Source organism: Candoia aspera, chromosome 3 (assembly GCF_035149785.1).
Source record: "Candoia aspera isolate rCanAsp1 chromosome 3, rCanAsp1.hap2, whole genome shotgun sequence".
NCBI classification, from domain to species: domain Eukaryota; kingdom Metazoa; phylum Chordata; class Lepidosauria; order Squamata; family Boidae; genus Candoia; species Candoia aspera.
Window position 1 is genome coordinate 24,240,779 of NC_086155.1, and position 25,188 is coordinate 24,265,966.

Here is a 25,188-nt window from a genome sequence, read left to right on the forward strand (position 1 = left end):
AATTGCAGGGAAAGAAGGAGTGAAAAAGAGGTGGCGAGAAGATCCGCGGAATAATCGATGGGGAAAGCCGGATGAGCAGATACAGTAAAAATCAGCCCGAGAAAAGAAAGAGAAACAAAAAAACAATGTATCAGAAGGGAACATAAAAAAGCCTCCCTTCCGCGTCAGTCGAATGAAGCAACTCATCCCCAAGCCTGTACCGACACCCGAGCGCATGCGTACGGGTCTGATTAGGTCACCCTCTCTTCGGCTTCGACTCCCTCGCCACTTCGTCATTCCGTGTTGCAAGCCGGTGCTGAGTTTCCTGTTTGTCGCGCCCGCCCGTGCCGGGTTTTTCTCTCCCCCTCCCGGCACGGCGAGGCTATTGAGTGAGCCCACCCCTCGGCTTACGTCGGTGCCGTGGCGTCGGTTCGGCAGCCCCCCTCCCCTCCCGGCCGCCTCCACGCAGGAACGAGCCACAGTCCGGGCCTGGGCAGCTGGGTGGTAGGTCGCGTCTCCGGTCCTGCCACCGGGACCTGCTTGCGAAGCTCTCGCTGGAGGAGGTGAGTGCTGGGGATTTGAGAGCGGAGCGGGCTGGAAGCGTCCCAGTTCCGGGCTCTCGTACCTGGGCTTGCTCCAGGTGGGTCCCGCGGCGTGACTCCCACCCAGGAACCCCTCCCCTGAACAACCTGTCATTCCTTCCATGCCCCCTCCTTGCTTTCCAGCTCCGTCTCTCCACCCTCGCGCCCCTTGTTCCCCAGCACCCTTTCCCGCTCCGCGTCAACATATGGTCTCCTCGGAAGCGCCCCTTCTCTGCTCTGACTACGGTTTTCCCCAAAGCACCCCCCCCCGCTTGAACCTTGTTCCCACTCCAACGAGTTGCGCTCTTCCTCTTGACCCCGTCCTCTTCTCTCCCCCCCCCCCCGGTTTCCCATCCTTTCTCCCCACCCCTCTATTCTAGGCTGAATCCCCCCTCGCATCCATCTCCCTTTGTCTTCCAGCCACACTGTCCTCCCCAGCACCACACCGCCTCTTTCTCAGCCACATAGAGATCTTAATTCCTCTCCGGCTTTCCTCTTCCTCCCTCCCGCAGTTCAGCTGGCTTGCTCTTCCCTCTCTGCTACTCTTGTGTGTCCCTCGACTCTCTTTCTCTGGCACTTTATGACTGCCCCCTCTCTCTAGCTGCGATCATCCCCCCCCCCCCCCGCCCTCAGCTGCTTATATACCCAGGCAAGTACATCCCGTAACCCTTGACTTTTAATAACTCCCCTTTCCTTCTTTCCCCTTATTTTCGCCCCCTACTCCATAACTTCTATTCCACTAAAAAGGCATCTCCTTTTCATCTCAATTCTCTAGAAATGGTTTTGACATGGACAGCCTGTCCCCTGTCCTGTGTCACAGGAATTGGCAGGCTGGCTGGGGCGGCTGGAAGTTGTACTGTAGTTCAGTGTCTCTGAAAAGCCACAGGTTCCCCCAACCGCTTTACTAAAAGAATCGGCAAGAAATATTGGCCTTTGCCCACTGCCTGTGGTTAACTTTTTATACTTGAATGGCCCTTAGGAAAGTTCTTCAGTCCTAATATTGGTATTCTTCTTTTCACTTCTGACCCGTTCACCTACATTTTTTATTTTACCCTTGCTCTCATCTTTATTTACAGTCTGATTATTGCTAGAGAGGTTTTGTTGTTTTTGCTGCCTGGGTGTATGCTAAATGGCAGTGTTTCTCAACCTTGGCCACTCTAAGATGTGTGGACTACAACTCCCAGAATTCACCAGCCAGCATGGGGACAAATAGTAAGGACGGATCATACAGGGTTGTTGTAAAAATTTCAGCTGATCAGTACATGGAAAGCAACTGGAACAGTCAAAAGCATTGAAGGTGCCATCCTCCTGATTTTCAAGTTGCTGTCTGGTCTTCTTGCCTCCATCTTTTATCTCCTACTTCTAGCAGCCTTTCTACAGTATTTTGTAGGATTGTGTAAATATTCAGTTTACAGATCTGATTTGAACTATATTTGAATGAATTGTTGAATTAAATTGACTTTCCTAATTGAACTAGAGAGTCAGTTCAAATGGTTAAATTTCATTTGATGCCTCTGAATTCATTTGGATATTTCTACATGTGCAGAAATGGCTGTCAATTTGGAAATCCAGATTGAATCAGTTTGATTTAAAAGTTCCATTCAAGTGCTTAAACTGACTTGATGATTCAAATCAGAATTTAACTGATCATAGTTTTGCCTAGCAAACTGCTGGAAAGCTTTGCAAGCAATTTAGTTTGTCTCTCACAGTGAAAGATAAAGATTTCTATAGAGGGAGCTGTATTAAAATGTTGCAGTGAAACCAATAAAGAATCCTTAATGGCTAAATAAATGTAAGTGGTCTCTTATGGAGTGGAATCCACTTAATCAAATGCATGAACTGACAGCTGACAGGTAAGTGTGGTGTAGAAATGAGTGAGTGAAAAAAATGGTTAAGCATGAAATGAAGTCGTTGTGAAATGCAAAACATAAAGTATATAACAGTTTTTATTTATTTTATTTATTTATCTAATTTATCCCCACCCATCTCCTCCCGTCGGAGGCCTCTGGGCGGTTTACAACAAATGATTAAAACCATCAGAATAATAAAATACGATAAAAATACTATAAATAGAAATAAAAATAAAGAACAAAAATCCAAGCGATGAAATTTTAATTTATACTCTATAGATAATACATGTAGATAGTGTAGGATAAATATTGTTCATCTGCTGAAATGGACTCCAGTCTGTGAACTGCATGCCATAATAAATCTGTTTATCTTGTCACAAGATTCTCTTGGTTTATACTAAGCTTGTGAGCACCTCTTGAGGTTGTGCATTTGGAAATCCCATTGAGAAGAAACTGTAGGCAGGAAAACCTTTGGGCTATTTTCATCTCCATCTGTATTGGCAGGGCTACATCGATTTTTTGGGAAGTATTTTGTTTGCACAAAGTATGTTTTTGAGGCTAAAATACTAGAAGCCTGAACAGGCTGCTTGGAGTTGATGTTCATATTTCATGAGCAACCGGAAGTGAGAATTGTTTGACTGTTTGAAAAATGTTGACACTTTTCCATATTGTGTCCTCACAACCTGACAGAAGAACAGGTGGAATGGTTAAACCTTGCCACAGTAACAATCGTATAGGATACATTAAGAAGTACAGCACAGTCTCAGATCAAAAGCAGCCCTGAAAACCTATATAGCAGGATTTCTCAACCAGGATTCTATGGAACTCTAGGGTTCCATGAGAGGTCAGTAGGGGTTCCCTGGGAGATCACAATTTATTGAAAAATTATTTCAAATTTGGGCAACTTCACATTTAAGAGGTAAGTGTCATTCTTTATTTTTAGTTTAAGAACACTGTTAATGCATATATACAGGCCTACACATGAAATGAGTATGATAATTTTGTAACTTCTGGCCTATATTTGAGCCTGAATGTGGAGGGGTTCCCCGAGGCCTGAAAAATATTTCAAGGGTTCTTCCAGGATCAAAAGATTGAGAAAGGCTGCTATAAAGAAGAGAGAAAAAGGTCAGCAGGAAAGGAGATCTACAGATTTGGGGGTCAGCAGTGAGAAGGATTGCCCTGTGCGCTTTTCAAGAAAGACCCCTGTAGCAGATCTGCAGGAACAGATAGGATTGCCTGAGAAAAGGCTGACCTTCAGATAACTTGGACTCAAGTTGTTTGGGACTTTGATAGTAACACCAACTCATTACCAAATATGTGTCATGGGATGTTACCAAATATGTGTCACAGGTGCTTAAAGTTGCCTCATTCCATGGGGTGGTGCTTGGCCATCATGTTGCTTGTGTGTCAGTTCATAGTGAACCATGTAAGTTGTGCCACTTACAACTCCATGTCTCTGATCAACAGCTAAGAATACCGTCTAATCTGCAAAGTGCGTGTCATTCCACTGAGTTCTAGCATGGTGACTGTGTTGGGTATTTTCATGTAAACACTGATATTTTATCTCAGTTTAAGTACTTTGTTTAACCCAGATGTGTAAAAATAACAGGATTTGTTTTCTTTCAGTTAGTACCTACTGTTAGATTGGAGTAATCCATGCCTCAACACCTTTTGTTTCTGCTGTTTAAACATTCAACCAGTAGAGGCTTTTCTAAAGCTGTGATCAGAACTAACTAAGGATTTTACTAATGTGGCTGTTTCTCCCCTGAGTACCCCATGATGTTTTTGAAATATAAATAAGGGTGGGTTTTTTTTTTTCAGAGTAACCTTGCATATTGGAAAGTTAGGGTTCACATTCCAGTCATTATGACTTACTTTCTGTGACCTCTGGCCACACACATGGCGCATACTGTTACATGTAGATTTCTCTGATGTTTTAAAATTATGTATTGAGACCATACTTGGAATACCATGTATAGCAGGTGTGTCCAACCTGTGGCCCGTGGGCTGCATGCAGCCCTGAACAGCTTGTAATGCAGCCCCAAGGATGAAGCATATGAAGAGTAAAATTAGAATTAAAATTTCTGACGAGCACCTTGAGAACTCACTGAGAATTGCAACCACTTTAATCAAACCAGACACTGATGCATTAGTTTCACAAAAATGAGGTCAAATATCCTACTAGTTTTATGTTGCTCTCTTTTTTAAAATTTTATAATAAAAATATTAAAAAATAAAGTATTACTTATATACATTAACTATATTATATATTTTATGTGTGGCACAAGACAATTCCTCTTCACTCAGTGTGGCCCAGGGAAGCCAAACGGGTGGACACCCATGATGTATAGTTTTGTTCATTAAAAAAATGTTGAGCTGGAAAATGTAGAAAGACGAGCAATCAGAATGATTAATGGGTTAGCTCACCTACAAGGGAGAATATACAACAATTGTGTCTTTTTAACTTAGAGTGAGGGTAGGTAAAGCCATTTTATTGATTCAGTTACACTGTGAAATGTGCTGCCATCAGATGTGATGGCTACCAATTTAGTTTGTTTTAAAAGAGGACTGGCTCCTAGTTTTGATGGCTGTGTGTTATTTCCTGAATCTTAGATAGCATACCTGAAATACCAGGTATGTTTTCCCCTACAACAGTTAAAGCAGCTGGGAATAATTTTGAGTTGGGAAAATGGTTGATGGGGATAAAATAAAATTCTGATCTTCCCTTTTAGTCCTCCTAGTTGTCACGTTATCACTTTAAAATAAAATGTCAGAGAAAAGCTACACACAACAGTATAGGTTTATTTACTAATTTATTACATTTAGATCCTACATGAGTTTTTTTCTACTTTTATTCCCATAACAATAGATATGAGAAATGGATTGGCACAGTCATCCAGCAATCTTGCAGGAGGAATTGTGAACGATTACTAGAATTTTCATTCTAATCTTAAATCTGGGCTTAATATGTTACATATAGAAATGCTGTAATCAAGCTTTGTAAAGGCTTGCATTTATAATGTAAGTAGATAAGATTGTGCTGGACTCCAGGACCACTCTTTTCCATGTAGTTAGCTGCAGAGGGCTTTGGGAACTGGAAATGTTTGAGTGGGATGCCAAAGCCAGATGGAAAGAGCGTGTGTTGGGATCTTGCGTCACTTTTACTTGGAAGGTTAACATTTCTGGGAAATGACTGGTCTGGGATTATCATGTTCTTTAAACACTCCAGGTTTTAGGAAAGGAAAAGATTTTTATTAAAGAATTGAATGCCTTAGGTTCTTCCTGATCTCTTCCCCTTTTGCGCTAAATGTCTTCTTTCTCCCACCCCCAAATGTCTAAACACAGATGTTGGGAATAAATATGGGGTAACCCTTTATTTTTGCAGACTTGATTTTTTTTCCATCTGCAATTTTAATTTCCAATTGATTTACTCAGTGTTTTTTCCATGTCATCATTTGTGTTTTGTTAGCCCCTAACTTAGGATCATAGTGTCCTAAGAAAGTTGGATGGCTAATTCTTCATGGGTATAGAAGAGCCAAAGGTTTCCTCATGAATTGGAACTTCTTACAGTGAATTAATTTCATATATATATATATATATATATATATATATATACACACACACACACACACACACACACACACAGATGAACAAATAGCAATAAAATAGAGCAGTGAGGCAGTGAGAAGTGAATGAAATTGTATTTTACACAGCTTTTATTCCATTAGAAAATTTTTATTTCATCCCTGTTGTTTAATTTGACTGTTAATTTGGCTGATGTTTTGTTATTGTAACCTAGATACTGTAGTATTTTAAAATAATATTTTTCTTTTATAAACAAGTGGGTAATCCTTCTGTGGCCAGTATCTTACCCTGAAGAAAATAAACACAGGATTGAGCCTTGATGCACAAATACATTGTAGGAAGAATATTTGTCATATCTGCATGTTCTTATCATTCACATTGATACTTCCCCAAAGCTATATTCACCTTTACTGATAGAATTTAGAGACATTTCTTTATCAGGTCAGCAGTCAGATGATGTATGTATGAATGTATAGAAGCCAATTTACTGGTTAGGTTTATTGGTTCTTCACCTAACAGTAGTGTTCCAAAACTCAGGTCTTTTTACTGAGTATGCAATTAACAACCTAGTGATATATGTGCGATGTATAGGAACATAGGAAACTGCCTTTAAGTCATCAGACAGTTTGTCTAGCCCTGTATTGTTGATTAACTGGCAAATAAGAAATAGTAGTAGCCTTGCTAACCATCAGAAAAATAAAACAAGTCCTTATTGAGCCAATATCTTTATTAGGTGAACTAGAAATGCTAAGGAACAGCTGCAAACATTCAAGTTTCCATGAATACCTTAGCAAAGAAGTTGATTAAATCCCCAATGTCCCAAGATGTCAATTTGATCTTATGAGATACAGAAGTATTAGCAGGTTGCACTCTCCCAAAACTCTCTGGAGGAAAAAAAAAGAAGCACATGGTTGTTGGTCCTCCACCTAAATTCCAGCTATAAAATTGAAACTCCTTTGTCAGATGGCATAAATCCTTTAGTAGATGAAAAACTGGCAGTGGATCCAGGGTCTCAGAGTTTTTTTCTATTATCTTCATCCAAGTCCTTTTAACTGAAGATGTGAGAAGTCAGTCCTGAGATGCTCTGTGTGCAACCTGGTATAAGGTATGATTCACTGCATGTGCTCAGCTATGGAACTTTGTGTATCTGGAAGTGGCAAGCCATCCAATGATGAGGCAGTGTTAATAATGAGTTGCCCTGAGTAAAAGAATAGCAGGAACTAAATAGGAGATATTGTCATGGGATTGATGGTCTCTTATGGTTTGCCAGAATAGGAAGATCCTGAACTTTGGTAATACCTCCTGGCTCAGACTGCTTCTTCACTCCCCCATACAATGGACACAGTAACGCAGGAAGTTGGCTGTTGATACCTGACTTAATTTTTCAGCTATTCTGTGGCAGGAACTTATTCGCAACATTTCTGTTCAAGGGTAATGTAGTGCAGTGGTTATGCTTCACATAAAGTAGTTCCATTCCTGGCATCTCCCTTTAAGAGAGTCAGATAATAGGGAGACAAAGGACTAAGGCTTAAAGCCTTGTGGATTATTTGAATTCCAATTGATACAAATTAATGCAATTATAATGGAAGCGAAAGAGCAGGCAGGAGGAACAGAGAGAATTAGGTGGTTTGCAGTGGTTTGGATGAGAGGTTTATTTGAGAAGGAACAATAATGTCTCTTAAGCCAAGGGTATTTACATCTTAGCTGCTGAAACAGTGTGTGGAATTAGTAATTGGGTTCACTTGGAGACCAGCACGAGAAGTAATAGTATTTCAAGGTTGTTGGTGTATAGTCAGAAACCATTGATATTATAATAATTCTCTTTGTTTAATAATTCGGAGTATGACTATTGGTTTGTCAAGCACCTGACAGGTGACATATATCACAAGTGGGGCGCATTTGGCTTTGTAAATCTTATGTGGGTTAAAAACCCCACATGTTATATTTTCTTCTATTGGGCAGTACAGAATCCCAGAACCATCTGCATGGTCTAGGGCAGGTTTTTTCAACCATATTCCATAGAACCCTGGGGTTCCACAAGAACGTGATAGGGTTCTGTGAGAGACTTAAGGGAAAAGCAAAAAAAAAAACATTACTTGGAAACAGCCAATGTTCTGTGCTGCTAGAGCTTTGCCTCTTGATGAGATTCTGAGGATTTTTTTAAAAAAACAAATAGGTTCCAAGCCTGAAAAAGTCTGAAAATTCCTGCTCTAGGCTTTTTCTTTAATTGAGGAGATATCCTGGTTCAAAAGTTTTATGCTTTACAAATTCCTTTAAAATCATCTATGCTGAAATTGCTTACGAAATGCAAAGACCATCATTTAAGAGAGCATGAGGTCTGATTCAAGCATGCAGTAGCATTGTGTATGGGGAGGGTAGTATTTAAAACATGTTGAATGGAGCAGATGCATATTTCTGTAAAAGTTCATCTTCTGCACCTCTGGTTATATTTTTCCTGCAACTTCGAATTGGACTTCTGCCTCTTGCTTTTGGTACCATCAAACTTTGGTCTTACCATCAAAAAATTGCTGCACCATGACCCCTTAAACACTAACATAGTTTATTGGTGGATTGTGGCTCCTTTATGAGATTCATCTTTCCAAAAATATAAGCTAACGTACAGTTTTGTAGCATCTTTGCAACATGGTTGACAAGGTAGCCAAGGCATTCTTGGGGGATTGTAGCTTATTATGGCACAAGTGTTTTGAACAAAGATGATCTTCAGGTAGGACTGAAAAGGATCAGGCCTGGAAATCTGAAGGGTCGCTAAGTTACTGGAGAAAAGACAATGCTGGTTTTAGAGGACAGGCATGTAAAAATCAAGTTATTTATCATACTTGACCTCTCATTTGTGTTACTATTTTGTGCTGATTTGAAGAGTTTGAATAGTTTATTAAGCAGCGCCCTCTTTTTACTTTTTTCTTCCTTCCTGAAGCCACACTAGCATATTAATATTCACCTACTGTCTCAGTGTTTGGGGCATTTATTTATAGCAGCAGAACAGGCACTATTAATCTTAAGTTTGGAGAGACTGATTTATTTTTCCTCTTCGATTATTGAATTAACTATATTTTTATAATAAAGAAACACATCGTTTTGATGTGATATTTATCCTTCTACATGCTAGTTTCAGCTACAACTTTAAACCATACTCTTTCAGTATAACAGTGGTGCTCTGCTCATGAATTGTTCCTGGGCACTGTTTTGATTTGTTTTGTTTTAAAAGAACAGTAACTTGTAGCTTATCACCTAAGTTCAAGGAGGTGTGCGCTGAGTATTTGGACTGAAGAATTCTTAAGAAAAGCAAATCACCACAGGAAAACATAGAGACTACATGGAGTGGTTTATTTCCTTCTGAATCAGTGATGACTCAGATGTTCTAGTTCGGTGCACTGCAGTCTTGGTGTGCTAATGTTGAACCATCTGGTTCTTAAGTTCAGAGCTAAGATATTAACCATTTACAGATTTGTTCGCACTTTTATGATAATAGACTTGTCAGTAGTACAGTTGTTTAATTCCTTCCCACTTTGATTTTTTTCCATTTTCTGAGCCGGTTTTTGTAGTTTCAGGATCTTCGTCTTGCAGGCATTCTAGTGTTTCAGAAAGTATGAATATTTGCAGGATTTCAAATTGGTATTTGAACAATTTACCAATGTTAGATTTTTACATACATGTTTAAAAGATATTTTGATGGGGAGCTTCCACTGTTTGTGGGTAAAACCATATGCTCAGGATGAACATGGTGAAACCTATGGCCATTAAATATTAGTTATCAATACAGATTTATTAATGGTATGCTGAATATATCATGCTGGAAAATTCCATGTATTTTGGCCAAAAAGAAGGCTTGAATGCTTCAGGGACATTGCCATAGCAAGAACCATTTTGGACTTGGACTACCTCTGGGGCACCTCAGATCACATTTATTTCTGACAACCACCACATTGTCTCATGAAGGGGAAGTTTGGCATGGTCTGGAGGGGGAATGGAGTGCTCCAGAGTTTTCCAGAATATTCTGTTCTGGAATTGGTGAGTTTGTCCATCCTGTATGTATGTATGTATATATTTTATTTTATTTATCTTACTGCCTCAGTCCACTAGGATTCTAGGTGATGCACAATATCCAGATTAATTTTTAAAAATTAAATAATATATGGTATAACGTGATATAATGCACTTTAATAATAAATACTTTCTGGCACTGGAGACTCCCCAGTGATCAGTCCCCAAAGGTGTTCTGAAGGAGTCACATTTTTACAAGCCTGTTCCAAAAGAGGGAAGCCTCCACAGAGAATATCTACCATTGGGCCCACTCCGGTTGCATCTTTTAATAGGAGAGAACCTTCAGCAAACAGTCCCTGATCATCTGGATTCAGCAGGCAGAATCTACCTGGGAAAGGTGATCTCTTAGATACCTGGGCCCTGAACCATATAGGGCATTATAGGTAATGAACAGGCTCTTAAATTCCACTTGAAGATAGGTAACCGGTACAGTTCCCCCAGCAATGGCAGTACCAAGACTACCTGGTAAGGATATAGGATGCTACATTTTTTATCAGCTTCGGTTTGTTTGTTTGTTTGTTTGTTTGTTTATCAAATTTGTCAACGCCCATCTCTTCCCACTGGAGGGACTCTGGGTGGTTTACAACAAAATACCCAGTAAAACAATAAATATATAAAATGCATTATAAAATTACATATTCTGTAAGTTTCCAGATGTTCTTCCAAGGCATCCCCATGTAGAGCAAATTACAGTAATCCAATCCTGAAATGACAAGGGCATGAGTGATTGTCCTCACTGCATCCTGTGCCAGGTGGGACCGCAACTAGTGCACTGGCTGAAGTTGAGCAAAGGCCTTCATAGCTACAGCTTCTACCTGCTCTTGTAGCAGGAGCTGTGAATTCAGAAAACAAACAAACAAATTTGGGCCAGCTCTCTCCAAGGGAACACAATCCCATCAAGAGTCAAAGTTGGTATTATCCTAGAATTAGTAGTCGTCTGAATTAACAGCCACTCCAACTTGTTTAAGTTCCTCTGGGCCTGCTTCTTCCCATCCAGGCCCAGACAGCTTCCAGGCACTGGGCCAGAAATCTATTCCCCTCCATTTGAACCACTGTGGAGCATGTCGATAATATGTAATCCCGAACCATTGGTTAACCTCTCCCAGCAGCCTCATGTAGATGTTAAATTGGAGATTGGAGAAAAGACCAAATCCTGGGGCACTACAGTGGAGAGCCAAGGCCTGATGTCTCCCCTTCTGTCACCACCAATTGGACCACCCACCAGGTAGAAGCAAAACCATTGCAGTTTCCAACCCACACAGTCTGTCTGGAAGGATCCCTCAGTCAACAGTATTGAAAGCCAGTGAGAGGTCCAATAGAACAAGGATAGCCAAGCTCCCATCACATGAGTTTCTGTCTTCTGCCCAAGCCTGCCATGGGTCTTTATAATTGATCCTTCAGAGCCCTTTGTAATTATCTCCCTACCACTTTCTCAACAACCTTCCTCAAGGATTGGAATAGGATGGTAGCTAACTAGCAGTGTTGGATCTAGTTCTGTCCTTTGAGGAAGGGGCACATCAGGCTCTTTTTGAAAACTTATCTCAAACGAGTTGACTATTACCTAGATCCAACTCCCTTTTCTCTGTCTGGCTGCCTTAACCAACCAGATGGGGCAGTCCAGTCAACATGTGGCAGAGCTAATAGCACAAATTCACTTCCTTGATAATGAGGCTCGGAAACTTCCCAAGTAACATTACAGGATGTTGCCTTTGACATCTCATCAGATTCTGGCCATCTGCCTTCCAGCTTAGAGTGAATATTTTATTTCTTTATTTATTTTCTATCCTGCCTTTATTATTTTTTATAAATAACTCAAGGTGGCAAACATACCTAATACTCCTTCCTCCTCCTATTTTCCCAACAACAACAACCCTGTGAGGTGAGTTGGGCTGAGAGAGAGTGACTGGCCCAAGGTCACCCCGCCAGCTTTCATGCCTAAGGTGGGAGTAGAACTCACAGCCTCCTGGGGGTGAATTTATCCAAAAAAATGCTCAGTCAGCACATCCTTCCCTAATAAGGACACTATAATGCAGTTTGCTGACATTCTGCATATATAATAGGGGCAAAAAAGTAAGCCTGATTTACTGCCCTTGGCACCACAGAGTAGGCTTGAATCTGCACTCTTCCCTGTCTCTGTTTGTACTTGCTTCCCATTTTCTGCCAGCATTGCTTCAACCATCTCTTTATCCATTTCATTTCAGAAAATCAAAGAGCCACCCATGATCAGTGGGTGGGGGGAGGTCTCTTAGGGTCAGTCCTCTCTAGTGTTAGGTCATCTCCATATTCCAGAGGCAAACAAGGTATCCACCAGAATTGTCTTCCAAGTCACTGTGATATTTCCAAAATTGGATATATCTGTTGCTTGGGGCAGGCCATCTTTTTCAGCCCTTCATCCCTGAAGAGGTTGGTGGATCTGGTTAACCAATTCATCCTGTGGGGCTATATCTTAAGCAATCTGGGTTTGTCCTAAAAGAGATACAGAGAATTCAGTTAGAAGTATATTGAATACAATGTATTGTTGCTCAACAGATCAATATACTCATTCTCCACTGAAGGAAGCTGTTGCCTCCACCCCACAGCTTCTGACTCCTGAGCTTTAGCCACCCTTCCTGATCTTCTAAAAGAAATGCTGGCCTGGCAGCTTTGCGTCTTCACTACAGAAGCCCAGACAAATTGGGTGAGGCTGAAACAGACAAGAGTTCTGTCAGTTTTCCCCTTCTCTTCAGTGTAAGCAGTGTAAAGGGCAAGCCTGCTTGGGTTTTAAAAAATGTCTTTCTCTTTTGTTGTGGAAGGGGGATGAAGGAAATGTTATTGCAGAAGCTGTGGGAGCTTGGAAAGGAGCAGTCATTATCATTGCTTGTTCTCAGTGTTCCTGATTTGGCAGAAATGAAGATGATTTGAGGTTATTTGTCTTGCTGATCTGAAGTTTAAGAACTTGTAAGAGTGTAATAGTTAAATTATCTTCCCAGTAATACATTTTATCTAAGTAGTAGAAAGTATGCTAGAACTCACATTTTCCTCCTCAGGGGAATAAGCAGTTTTGGCATAGTGTTACGTGGGTCTATTCTAAGATATTTTGATACTTACCAAATGTGAATGCCTGGACTTGCTTATTTCTTTACCTGAAATTTACTAAGGTTCATTCCAAATTATATGTCAGTTGTATACAATAATTGGGTTCTGTCAATTCATGCCTCCTGGCTTCCTCAAAATAGTCACAAACCACTTGAATACCTCTCTCTCTCTTAAATTTCTAATGTGGAGAAGCTGCTTCAGTGATTCCAGAATTAAATGTATTAAGGTGTAACATAATAACTTCGAAGAAATAAATATGAGATATGTGCAAAACAGGTATACTGAGCCTTGACACTTGGCTTTGCACAGCAGAGACAGTGCGTTCTGCCTTGAAGCATTGATACAGAACTGATCTGCTGAGCTGGCAGGGCCCCAATCCTGAAATAAAGTGGATTGTGCTCATACCTTGTTTAGAAACCATTTTGATCAGTCAAGGGTAAATAGTGCAGTTGCTCCACTACTTCCGTGAGGGGACCCTTCATGGTTTTATATCAAGCTGGTGTTCTGCTTCTTTGATGTTCCAAGGAGGTAAGCAAGTAGGATGTAAGGTGTATTGGTAGGTACCAAATACCTACAACACATTTGGCATAGTCAGAAGTAAGCAGCTTCTTTCTTTGCCATTTGATGCTGCACTTTAGTTTTTTGCCTTTCCAGAGTCCATGGAGGCATAACATCATTGGAATGGGTAAAGTCATATATTTGCCATGAATTTGGGGTGTGTATATGTATTAAAGAGGGATTAAAAAGTCAAAATGGGTCTTGGAGCTTCAGAAGATCATTTTGATACTAACCTCTACCAAGATGGGAAAATTGGCCCCATTTCTATGAATTGCCTTTTCTACAAATTTTCCACTACTTTCTGTAGCCACTCTTGCATGTAACCCAAACACCTTTAGTAAGGCTGTAGTTATCTACTGTTGCCTAGGCTTCTGGATATAATAAAACACATCTCTGTGCATAGCCAAAAATATTTGGTATTAACTTTAAGAAACCTGATCTAAAGCTAGATGGTTGATGAGAATTCAGACTAGGGTTAGGGTGCCTGTGGAGAAGATTACAAGACTTAGGGTTAGGGTTAGGGAAAGCAAAAGCAGTGTTTATTGTCCAGATGTACTTAAAACCTTTCAAGGGTACCTTCTGCCCAAACTGATTTGTGCTTGGAAGTTGCCTTTTCCCTGCTGAACCAGTTACTGTGTTGTCTTTTAACCTGGGTGCCAGATTTACAAGGTGACTCACAAAATGAAGGAATAACAACTAAAATGAAGTAACATAGGCAAGCACAGTGACTTCTAGTTCTTGAAACAGAATGATCAAATGAGAATTAGAGGTAAAATCAGCAGTAAAGTAGCAAGTAAATTATCATTTATACTATTGAGAATTATTTAAATACAAGTATCTGAGAGTCCCACTTGAAGATATGGAAGGTTGGGGAAAATGGAACTATTCAGAATTCTCCAATTCTTCCTAAATTTTCCATTTTTCCCTTGTGCCTTATGACTTTAAACCTTGTGAGCTTCTTTTCTAAGGGAACTTTATGTGACAGACCCTCATCCTTGTACAAGTCTGTTTGGTTTCAGAGGGGTGGAACATTGGAAGGGATGTCTCATAAGCTCATTGTTAATGAGGTTCACATGGCAGAAAATAATAATGTGAAAAAAAATGACACTTAAAAAAAAGCTAGGAAGCTCAGCTGAAATATTTCAAGTATTGAAATTCTTTTCCCTGTACTTAAAATGTGTATCTATTTTGGCTAAATAGACCCTTCATAGCTGTTGTGTATTCACAACAGTAGACATATCTGCTTTAAAGCTACAGTGCAGACAAGTACTACACTATGTGCATTTCTTAATCTTTTTGTTGGAATTGATTAGAAGTATTGCATGGCCCTAATATCTATATTCTCTGTCATGCATAGGGGTTTGTTGTTTTGCTTTTGCAGGAAGATTTGCTTAATGGAATATAACTCTGGAGCTGAATATTAATTTGAAAAAAAAATCAGAATGTTCAGTTTTCCTGGGAAAGATCTCTTGATATCTGTTTGTCTAGAGATATGCATCATTCCTCTTTTCAGCAGAAATGCCACTATTGATTCCAAGAAAAGTCAAGATTCTCGTCAATATAAAGTTTATGGTTTCCCCTCTTCCCATTTTTCCCTGTTTTAATTAGAGCAATAATAGCATTTTGTTGAATATGAATATATATATATATATATATATAGTTTCATACAGGAAGAAATGTCTCATACAAAAAGTCTGCTATGATGCTTGAATGAAAAACACAAAAAATCTGCTTCTTACTTTAAGATTGTACAGAATTAATAAGTACTTTGATTAAACACATATGATCGATTAAAATGTCTATAAACAGATTATAGCCCAAATGGTCAAGATCTGTGCTGTATACTCTAGTTCCTTTGCCATGTTGATCTGTCTGAGATGTCTCTAAGTACTAAAAGCCAGTGTGTAGGGTAAGACCAAACAAACAGGCAATGATAGAACAAAACTAAATTTGATTGAAATTTAATGTCACATTAAAAATTACAATTTGGAAGAAAGAAAAATTACAATTTGGAATGGTACTAGAGGCTTAAGTTCTGTATTTCTGTCCAAGAGAGGCAAAACAAACAGGATTGTAGAATCACAGAATGTAAGGGCTGGAAGGGATCGTTCAAGTCCAACTTCCTGTTCACTGCAGAAATCCACTATTACAGTATCCCTGAGAGATGGCCACCCTGCCTCTCGTTAAACTTCTCTAACAAAGGAGAGTCCACGACCCTCCCAAAGTGGTTGGTTTACACTTTCTATTTGGAAAAAAATTCCTGATGCCTGACCAAAACCTCCTTCTGTGAACTTAAGCACATTGTTTCTGATCCCATCTTCTCTAACAACTTAGACCAATTTTACCCTTCTTTATATAAGAACCCTTCAGATGCTTGAAGGCAGCTATTATATCTCCCTTTACTTTTCTCCAGATTAAAGTATGCAAAGCCTTCAATAATTCCTCATAATTTTTTCCTTCCACACCCCTTGTCTTCTTGGTTGATGTCTTTGGGACATGTTCCTTTTTCTCCATAGCCTTCTTAAGACACTGGACCCAGAACTGGATTCAATGTTAAGTGTGGTCTCTCCAATACAGAATAGAGATGAATTATGAATCCTCTTGATCTAGGAAAAGAATGGAAGGTGGTGCATGAAACTTGGGCAGCTTTAGCCAAGAGAAGCATTTCATGAGATGTGGGGTGAATAATTATGTTAGAAAACAAGGGTGGAAATTGAGAAAGATGTTCAAAAAGGACAGTGAGTGGAGAAAATGGGCAGAGAGGGAGAACTGCAGCAATTATTTTGATTTGAAATAATCAGCCAGATTGTTGACTGCAAGCCTCTAGTCTGCTCTTAGCTGCCCAACACCACGTGCAGAATTAGATTTAACAATAAGCAGTGCAGAAGAACTTTCAGAGAATTATATGCTGCGGAAGAACTTTTACACAGGCTTTTTACAGTAAGACCCACCTGTCCAGCATTTTTTTTTATAGCTTACTCTTTTATTACGCATTAAATTTTTCCTGGCAAACTCTTGGTAACTCTGTAGATCAAGGTCTTTGTTGTTCAGAACTGGGTTCCTTCCAGAGTTATGTTGAAATCTTAATCACTGTAGAGAAAAATCCTTTTTTAGCATTTTTTTTAAATTGAACTTTAGGTAAAAGTTTAAAATAGTTTGGCCTCCTTCTGTGTCCTATCTTCATTTCTGAGTTAATATGGAATTATGAGTATGGCTGTCTTCTGAATAAATCGCCAGTCGTAGTATCCCTTCCATCCCTGTGGCTTTCAGATGTGCTGAATTTCATCTTCCAGAATCTCCAACTAGATTGACCAACACATCTGACTGGGAGTGCCTGAGTGAATCCAGAAACCTGCCTATACAGGGCTTGCTGTGACATCACAAACCAGATTCTGCTGTTATAGTTACCAAATAGCATTGGAATCCTGAATAAATATTGTAGAAGTGATTTTCAAGTCTGGGCTTAGTTGGAGGATACAGGAATAATGCTACTGTTGCTGTTTCTACAGAGGTCTAAAGTAAGGGAGTGTTTTGCTCTTGAAGTATTGGAGAAGATAACACTGATCAAGTAAAAAGGGGCTAAGTAATATGTAAGCTACTGAAATACACTTTGCAGAAGTGAAAGATCTAAGTTCTTTATGGTATAGTAATTGTTACACAGTCTTTTTTGTAACTGTGCAACGTTTGGTAGATTTAAGCACAACAAAGAAATTCTGAATAGCTCTTTAAAAAATTCCTACATATCATGATTATTGAACTGGGATTTAACCTTTGATCTTTCTATTGTTATCTCCATTTTATTGGGTTCCACAGCAACACTGCAGAGGAAGTAAGATTGAGCTGAATTAGGAATTGAGCTTACTCTGTGTATGCATATAAAAGGGAGAGAGAGAGAGAAAAGCTTTATTTTTCTTGCAATTTATATTGTGTAACAACTCATGTGTTCATTATCATTTATAACAATCATTTAAGCTCTCTACTATATGATACCCTCTCACCAGAATCCACATTTCAATTTTTTTTTCTTAAATATTTCACTGTAGTTTTACAGTATTTTTATTCATTATTTCTGGAAAACTGCATATTATTGCTTTTTAGCTTTTCTGTTCACCTTACATGCTTCTTAAATTATTAAACTATTTCTTGAATGGATCTTATTAGAATATACATTCAAAATAGTATGTTAATAGTTACAATGTTAAGAATAATTACAAAAATCCATTGGATTTTTGTTGAGTATTTTGAGAATCTAAACTTTCTGAAAGTTGCACCAGATGTTACAGCTGCTGCAGAAACTGCTGTTTGACGTACATGCATTGCGTGTGTGTGTGTATACAAGTATAAGTATACACATCTTTAAACAGCAAGAGTTTAGTCTCTTAGTAGGTCAGAGCTCCCAAGGCCACCAGTAAAGTTATAATTATTATTTACTGGTATACTTTCACTGTTTCTAGCTGGGATCATAATGTTGACTGTCTAGAGAGCAGATCCAAACGTAATTTGGGGATTTATGTGCGCTTTGGCCACATCTTGCTACCTGTAGTTGAGGTCAGACTTGGATGATCAGTTAATGCTCTTCCATGTGGTTGGCAGGGCAATATGTAATAAGAACCTGCAAGTTTTTGGTTTCTTACGATTAACTATATGGGTTTTTCCAGGGAGAAATTTTTTACTATGGCTGTTTTGCACACACTGCTCCTTCTCAGAATATATCCTACAATTATGCACTTCAGTAGTTAGTCAGTGGCATTGTCTGGTTGTGCGCTGTTAGTGACATCACTAAATAACTATTTCTTGAAAAGTTTTGTTGTTCAGCGTGATTTAAGAGTTCTTTAATTTTACAGTCTATGTAAAACGTAAGTCCCGAGAGCAGGGTGATTTATTATGACTGCAGTTTGTGCTTGATGACTAGAATGGAGTTGCATGAAAAAGTATTGACTGCTTTCAGATTTTCTGAGCTTTTGCATACCTTTACTACTGAACGTTATCAAAGCTTCATGTGGTTTCTACTGACACATAAAGGGAGCTTGAGGGAAGAAACAGCACTAGTGTCTGGTGCTTGTTTCATTTATTTCATAAAGAAAGTCATCCAACATGTGATATGACAATGCAAAAAATTTATATCTCCTGGTTGTTCCCCCTCTAGTTTTAATAAACATTATCACTTAAATTTTACAAAAAAATAAGAAGTCAAAATAGAAGCCTAATAATGAAACTGAAAGCCTAGAAAGCCTATGGATATGTGATCCCATGACAGAAGGAAGAATATTAATGTAATGTATGAACCTGGAGTGATCTCTGCCAACCAGTGAAAATCAGAATATACATACACACATCTGTCTATTTCTGTTCATTTGAATTCATTTTATTTTAGTGATTTCTAAGTAGTTGGATCTATTCTAAAGCCTTTGACTGTGTGGACCATAACAAATTGTGGCAAGTTCTTAGTGGTATGGGGATACCAAGTCATCTTGTCTGCCTCCTGAAGAATCTGTATAACAACCAAGTAGCAACAGTAAGAACAGACCACAGAACAAAGGACTGGTTTAAGATTGGGAAAGGAGTACGGCAGGGCTGTATCCTCTCACCCTACTTATTCAACTTGTACACAGAACACATCATGCGACATGCTGGGCTTGAGGAATCCAAGGCTGGAGTTTAAATCGCTGGAGGAAACATTAACAATCTCAGATATGCAGATGATACCACTTTGATGGCTGAAAGCGAAGAGGAACTGAGGAGCCTTATGATGAAGGTGAAAGAAGAAAGTGCCAAAGCTGGCTTGCAGCTAAACCTCAAAAAAACCAAGATTATGGCAACCAGCTTGATTGAGAACTGGCAAATAGAGGGAGAAAATGTAGAAGCAGTGGAAGACTTTGTATTTCTAGGTGCGAAGATTACTGCAGATGCTGACTGCAGTCAGGAAATCAGAAGACGCTTAATCCTTGGGAGAAGAGCAATGACAAATCTCGATAAAATAGTTAAGAGCAGAGACATCACACTGACAACAAAGGTCCACATAGTTAAAGCAATGGTGTTCCCCGTAGGAACATATGGCTGCGAGAGCTGGACCATAAGGAAGGCTGAGAGAAGGAAGATAGATGCTTTGGAACTGTGGTGTTGGAGGAAAATTCTGAGTGCCTTGGACTGCAAGAAGATCCAACCAGTGCATCCTCCAGGAAATAAAGCCAGACTGCTCACTTGAGGGAATGATATTAAAGGCAAAACTGAAATACTTTGGCCACATAATGAGAAGACAGGACACCCTGGAGAAGATGCTGATGCTAGGGAGAGTGGAGGGCAAAAGGAAGAGGGGCCGACCAAGGGTAAGGTGGATGGATGATATTCTTGAGGTGACCGACTCGTCCCTGGGGGAGCTGGGGGTGTTGACGACTGACAGGAAGCTCTGGCATGGTCTGGTCCATGAAGTCACGAAGAGTCGGAAGCAACTAAACAAATAAACAACAACAACAAGCCAAATGGTACATTATGGTTGTGGGGAACAATTCAGAAAATCATTGCCATGAATGCAGATTATGAACGAAAGCAATCAGCCAGATACTCAACTGACTCCTGTCGTGAGATAACTATCATTCCACCTTGCCCCAATATTCCAATTTTGTTTAAACAAAGTCACTTTTCCCAAATCAAGGCTAAATAATTATTTGTGAGTGGCAGCTCAGTACCTGAGTTGGGGCTCACCATCAACCTTAACAGTCATTTTAATCATCTATTCTGTTAAAAGTCTGTCCTAAGCCCTGTAAAGTTACTTGCAACACTTGAAAATATTGGCTCAGTAATGACTTCAAACAGCAAATTAATACATTTTGTGCAAATAATGAAGAAAAGTTTATCACAAATATAAAATGGCTCTAACTAAAAAAATGGAGTATAAAATTCAGGTTGAAGGGTTTTTAAAGCTATAGTATTTAGAAATACTGTTGCTAAGATTTTTTTTTTTAATGTGTATCTTTTTCTTAGAAAATAAACCTCTAATACATTTCAATAATGGTTGGTGGGCAACTTAATCCTAGCAACTTATGTACAGGGTTTTGCAATTATATGTACAATAGGATCAGAATTTATCTATCAACTGGTAAGAATACATTGATCTCATTAAATTAAGAAGAAAGGGGGCAAAATTGCAACATAGCATTTCACCCCATCATAGCTGAGGACTACGCGAGGCATGGACTTTTAGAAAACTGACCCAAGCATTTTATGAATTTTTACCAGTGCTGTCAAAGAATATTGAGCTCTATTTGTCAACAAAGAATTAATCATACATGTGTGCAGGCATGCATATATACACACAGACAGCGGGTGGATCTATTGCAAATATTTCACAATTAAGTCTACATTTGAGAACCCACATACTAAATTCAATATTTATGCTTCAAAAAAAAATACTCAGTAACTCCAAGACCATGACAAATTTTTCACTTGGGGAATGTTTAGTTCAGTGTTCTAAGACCCAACTGCAAGAGAAAAAGAGGAAGAGGAGGAAAGTGGGGTAAAGATAACCTTAAACATTTTTAATAAATGCAAATGTTAACAGCAAATCTCACAGATAAAAATACATAAATTAAGGGCTAATTTGTGAAGTTAGCATTACTCTCCTATGTTATTTCTTATTCCATTTCCTACTGTCATACTACCACACAATTTTCTTCTTCAAAATCTGTCTCTAGTTTAAGATTTTTTGCAGTTCTCCTTAGTAAGTGGTTTTGCTTAGCAAACAAAAGAAAAAGAATAATATGCAGTATTTCATAGAATTCTTGTATTTAAAAAGGACAGATTTGAGATGAAAGGCTATCTTTCTTTGGTACACCTTTTTGAAAATTAAGTGAATCCAACTACTTGTTGCTGTTTATTCATTTAGTCGCTTCCGACTCTTCGTGACTTCATGGACCAGACCACGCCAGAGCTTCCTGTCAGTCGTCAACACCCCCAGCTCCCCCAGGGACGAGTCCATCACCTCTAGAATATCATCCATCCATCTTGCCCTTGGTCGGCCCCTCTTCCTTTTGCCCTCCACTCTCCCTAGCATCAGCATCTTCTCCAGGGTGTCCTGTCTTCTCATTATGTGGCCAAAGTATTTCAGTTTTGCCTTTAATATCATTCCCTCAAGTGAGCAGTCTGGCTTTATTTCCTGGAGGATGCACTGGTTGGATCTTCTTGCAGTCCAAGGCACTCTCAGAATTTTCCTCCAACACCACAGTTCCAAAGCATCTATCTTCCTTCTCTCAGCCTTCCTTATGGTCCAGCTCTCGCAGCCATATGTTCCTACGGGGAACACCATTGCTTTAACTATGCGGACCTTTGTTGTCAGTGTGATGTCTCTGCTCTTAACTATTTTATCGAGATTTGTCATTGCTCTTCTCCCAAGGATTAAGCGTCTTCTGATTTCCTGACTGCAGTCAGCATCCGCAGTAATCTTCGCACCTAGAAATACAAAGTCTTCCACTGCTTCTACATTTTCTCCCTCTATTTGCCAGTTCTCAATCAAGCTGGTTGCCATAATCTTGGTTTTTTTGAGGTTTAGCTGCAAGCCAGCTTTGGCACTTTCTTCTTTCACCTTCATCATAAGGCTCCTCAGTTCTTCTTCGCTTTCAGCCATCAAAGTGGTATCATCTGCATATCTGAGATTGTTAATGTTTCTTCCAGCGATTTTAACTCCAGCCTTGGATTCCTCAAGCCCAGCATGTCGCATGATGTGTTCTGCATACAAGTTGAATAGGTAGGGTGAGAGTATACAGCCCTGCCGTACTCCTTTCCCAATCTTAATCCAGTCCGTTGTTCCGTGGTCTGTTCTTACTGTTGCTACTTGGTCGTTATACAGATTCTTCAGGAGGCAGACAAGATGACTTGGTATCCCCATACCACTAAGAACTTGCCACAATTTGTTATGGTCCACACAGTCAAAGGCTTTAGAATAGTCAATAAAACAGAAATAGATCTTTTTCTGAAACTCCCTGGCTTTTTCCATTATCCATCGGATATTGGCAATTTGGTCCCTAGTTCCTCTGCCTTTTCTAAACCCAGCTTGTACATCTGGCAATTCTCGCTCCATGAATTGCTGAAGTCTACCTTGCAGGATCTTGAGCATTACCTTACTGGCATGTGAAATGAGTGCCACTGTTTGATAGTTTGAACATTCTTTAGTGTTTCCCTTTTTTGGTATGGGGATATAAGCTGATTTTTTCCAATCTGATGGCCATTCTTATGTTTTCCAAATTTGCTGGCATATAGCATGCATTACCTTGACAGCATCATCTTGCAAGATTTTGAACAGTTCAGCTGGGATGCCGTCGTCTCCTGCTGCCTTGTTATTAGCAATGCTTCTTAAGGCCCATTCAACCTCACTCTTCAGGATGTCTGGCTCTAGCTCACTGACCACACCATCAAAGCTATCCCCGATATGGTTATCCTTCCTATACAGGTCTTCTGTATATTCTTGCCACCTTTTCTTGATCTCTTCTTCTTCTGTTAGGTCCTTGCCATCTTTGTTTTTGATCATACCCATTTTGGCCTGGAATTTACCTCCGATGGTTCTAATTTTCTGGAAGAGGTCTCTTGTCCTTCCTATTCTATTGTCTTCTTCGACTTCCGCGCATTGCTTGTTTAAAAATAATTCCTTATCTCTTCTGGCTAACCTCTGGAATTTTGCATTTAATTGGGCATATCTCCCCCTATCACTGTTGCCTTTTGCTTTCCTTCTTTCTTGGGCTACTTCTAGTGTCTCAGCAGACAGCCATTTTGCCTTCTTGGTTTTCTCTTTCTTTGGGATGTATTTTGTTGCCGCCTCCTGAACAATGTTGCGAACTTCTGTCCAGAGTTCTTCCGGGACCCTATCTAGTAAGTCCAGTCCCATAAATCGATTCTTCACCTCCACTGCATATTCCTTAGGAATATTAGTGAGCTCATATCTAGCTGATCTGTGGGTCTTCCCTAATCTCTTTAGTCTGATCCTAAATTGTGCAAGAAGAAGTTTGTGATCTGAACTACAGTCAGCTCCAGGTCTTGTTTTTACCGACTGTATAGATGTCCGCCACTTTGGCTGCAAAGGATGTAGTCAATCTGATTTCGGTGTTGTCCATCTGGTGAAGTCCATGTATAAAGCCGTCTCTTAGGTTGTTGGAAGAGAGTGTTTGTTCTGCAGAGTGAGTTGTCTTGGCAAAATTCTATCAGCCTATGTCCTGCTTCGTTTTGTTCTCCCAGGCCATGCTTACCTGTAATTCCAGGCATCATTTGACTGCCCACCTTAGCATTCCAGTCTCCTGTGATGAAAATAACATCTCTTTTAGGTGTGTTGTCCAGTAGGTGCTGCAGATCCTCATAGAACTGCTCTACTTCAGCTTCTGCAGCATCTGTGATTGGGGCGTATATTTGGATCACTGTGATGTTAGATGGTTTGCCCTGAATTTGAATTGAGATCATTCTGTCGTTTTTTGGATTGTATCCAAGCACTGCTTTAGCCACTTGACTATTAATTATGAAGGCTACTCCATTTCTTCTGTGGTCCTCTTGTCTACAGTAGTAGATCTGGTGGTCATTTGATGTGAAGTGGCCCATTCCAGTCCATTTCAGTTCACTGACGCCCAGAATGTCTATCTTTAATCTTGACATCTCACCAATAACCACATCCAATTTTCCTGGCTCATAGATCTTACATTCCAGGTTCCAATGGTGTGTTGATCCTTAGAACATCGGATTCGCCCTTCACCACCAGCACCGTCGGCTGCTAACCGTCCTTTCGGCTTTGAGCTAGCTGCGTCATCACGTCTGGGGCTAGTTGAACTCATCCTCTGTTCCTCCCCAGTAGCATTTTGACCATCTTCCGACCTGGGGGTCTCATCTTCCGTTGGTATACCGACATATCTCTGGTTGTACTGATCCATTTAGTTTTCACGGCAAGAATACTGGGGTGGGTTGCCATTACCTTCCCCAGGGATCGCATTTAGTCTGACCTCTCTGTCATGACCTTCCCATCTTGGGTGGCCCTTCACGGTTTAGCTCATGGCCTCATTGAGGTGCTCAAGCTCCAGCACCACGACAAGGTAACGATCCTTTGCTGAAGACCATTTGGCTTACCACTGCAAAATGTTTTTTAAGTATGGCTGGAAAAATGGCAAATGTTAGTTTGCAGTTCTGTCAAAGACTTCAGACACATTTACAATATAACCTGAGTTCATTTCATGAACACCCTTGAAAACTGAAAGTTGAAAAGCACATTTTATATGCAGTACATACACACTATTTATAGATATACTAGGAAACGTACTAGATATCTAGCAAGCTGGTGGACATGGCTGGAATTTTATTTAGGCCAAAGCAGATTTAGTGATATCCAAGCATCCACAGCTGGTTGAAATATGGCTTAAAATATAATTTCATTTTATTGTGATCACCTTGCATTTATGCTAGACTTTTCTGAATGTTTCAAAATTGGTACATACGTTATTTCTATAATCCTTACAAAATATAAACTAAAAGAG

The 25,188-nt window shown here is 39.7% G+C and overlaps 1 protein-coding gene across 1 annotated transcript in view; it reads left to right on the forward strand.

Annotated features, from left to right (window-relative positions):
• Nucleotides 1-299: 299 nt before the first annotated feature.
• Nucleotides 300-25,188, forward strand: part of ZHX3 (zinc fingers and homeoboxes 3) — a 44,936-nt gene continuing 20,047 nt past the window's right edge. The window contains exon 1 of the mRNA XM_063297166.1: nucleotides 300-542. The gene's annotated coding sequence lies outside the window, so the exon portion shown is untranslated. The remainder of the gene's footprint in view (nucleotides 543-25,188) is intronic.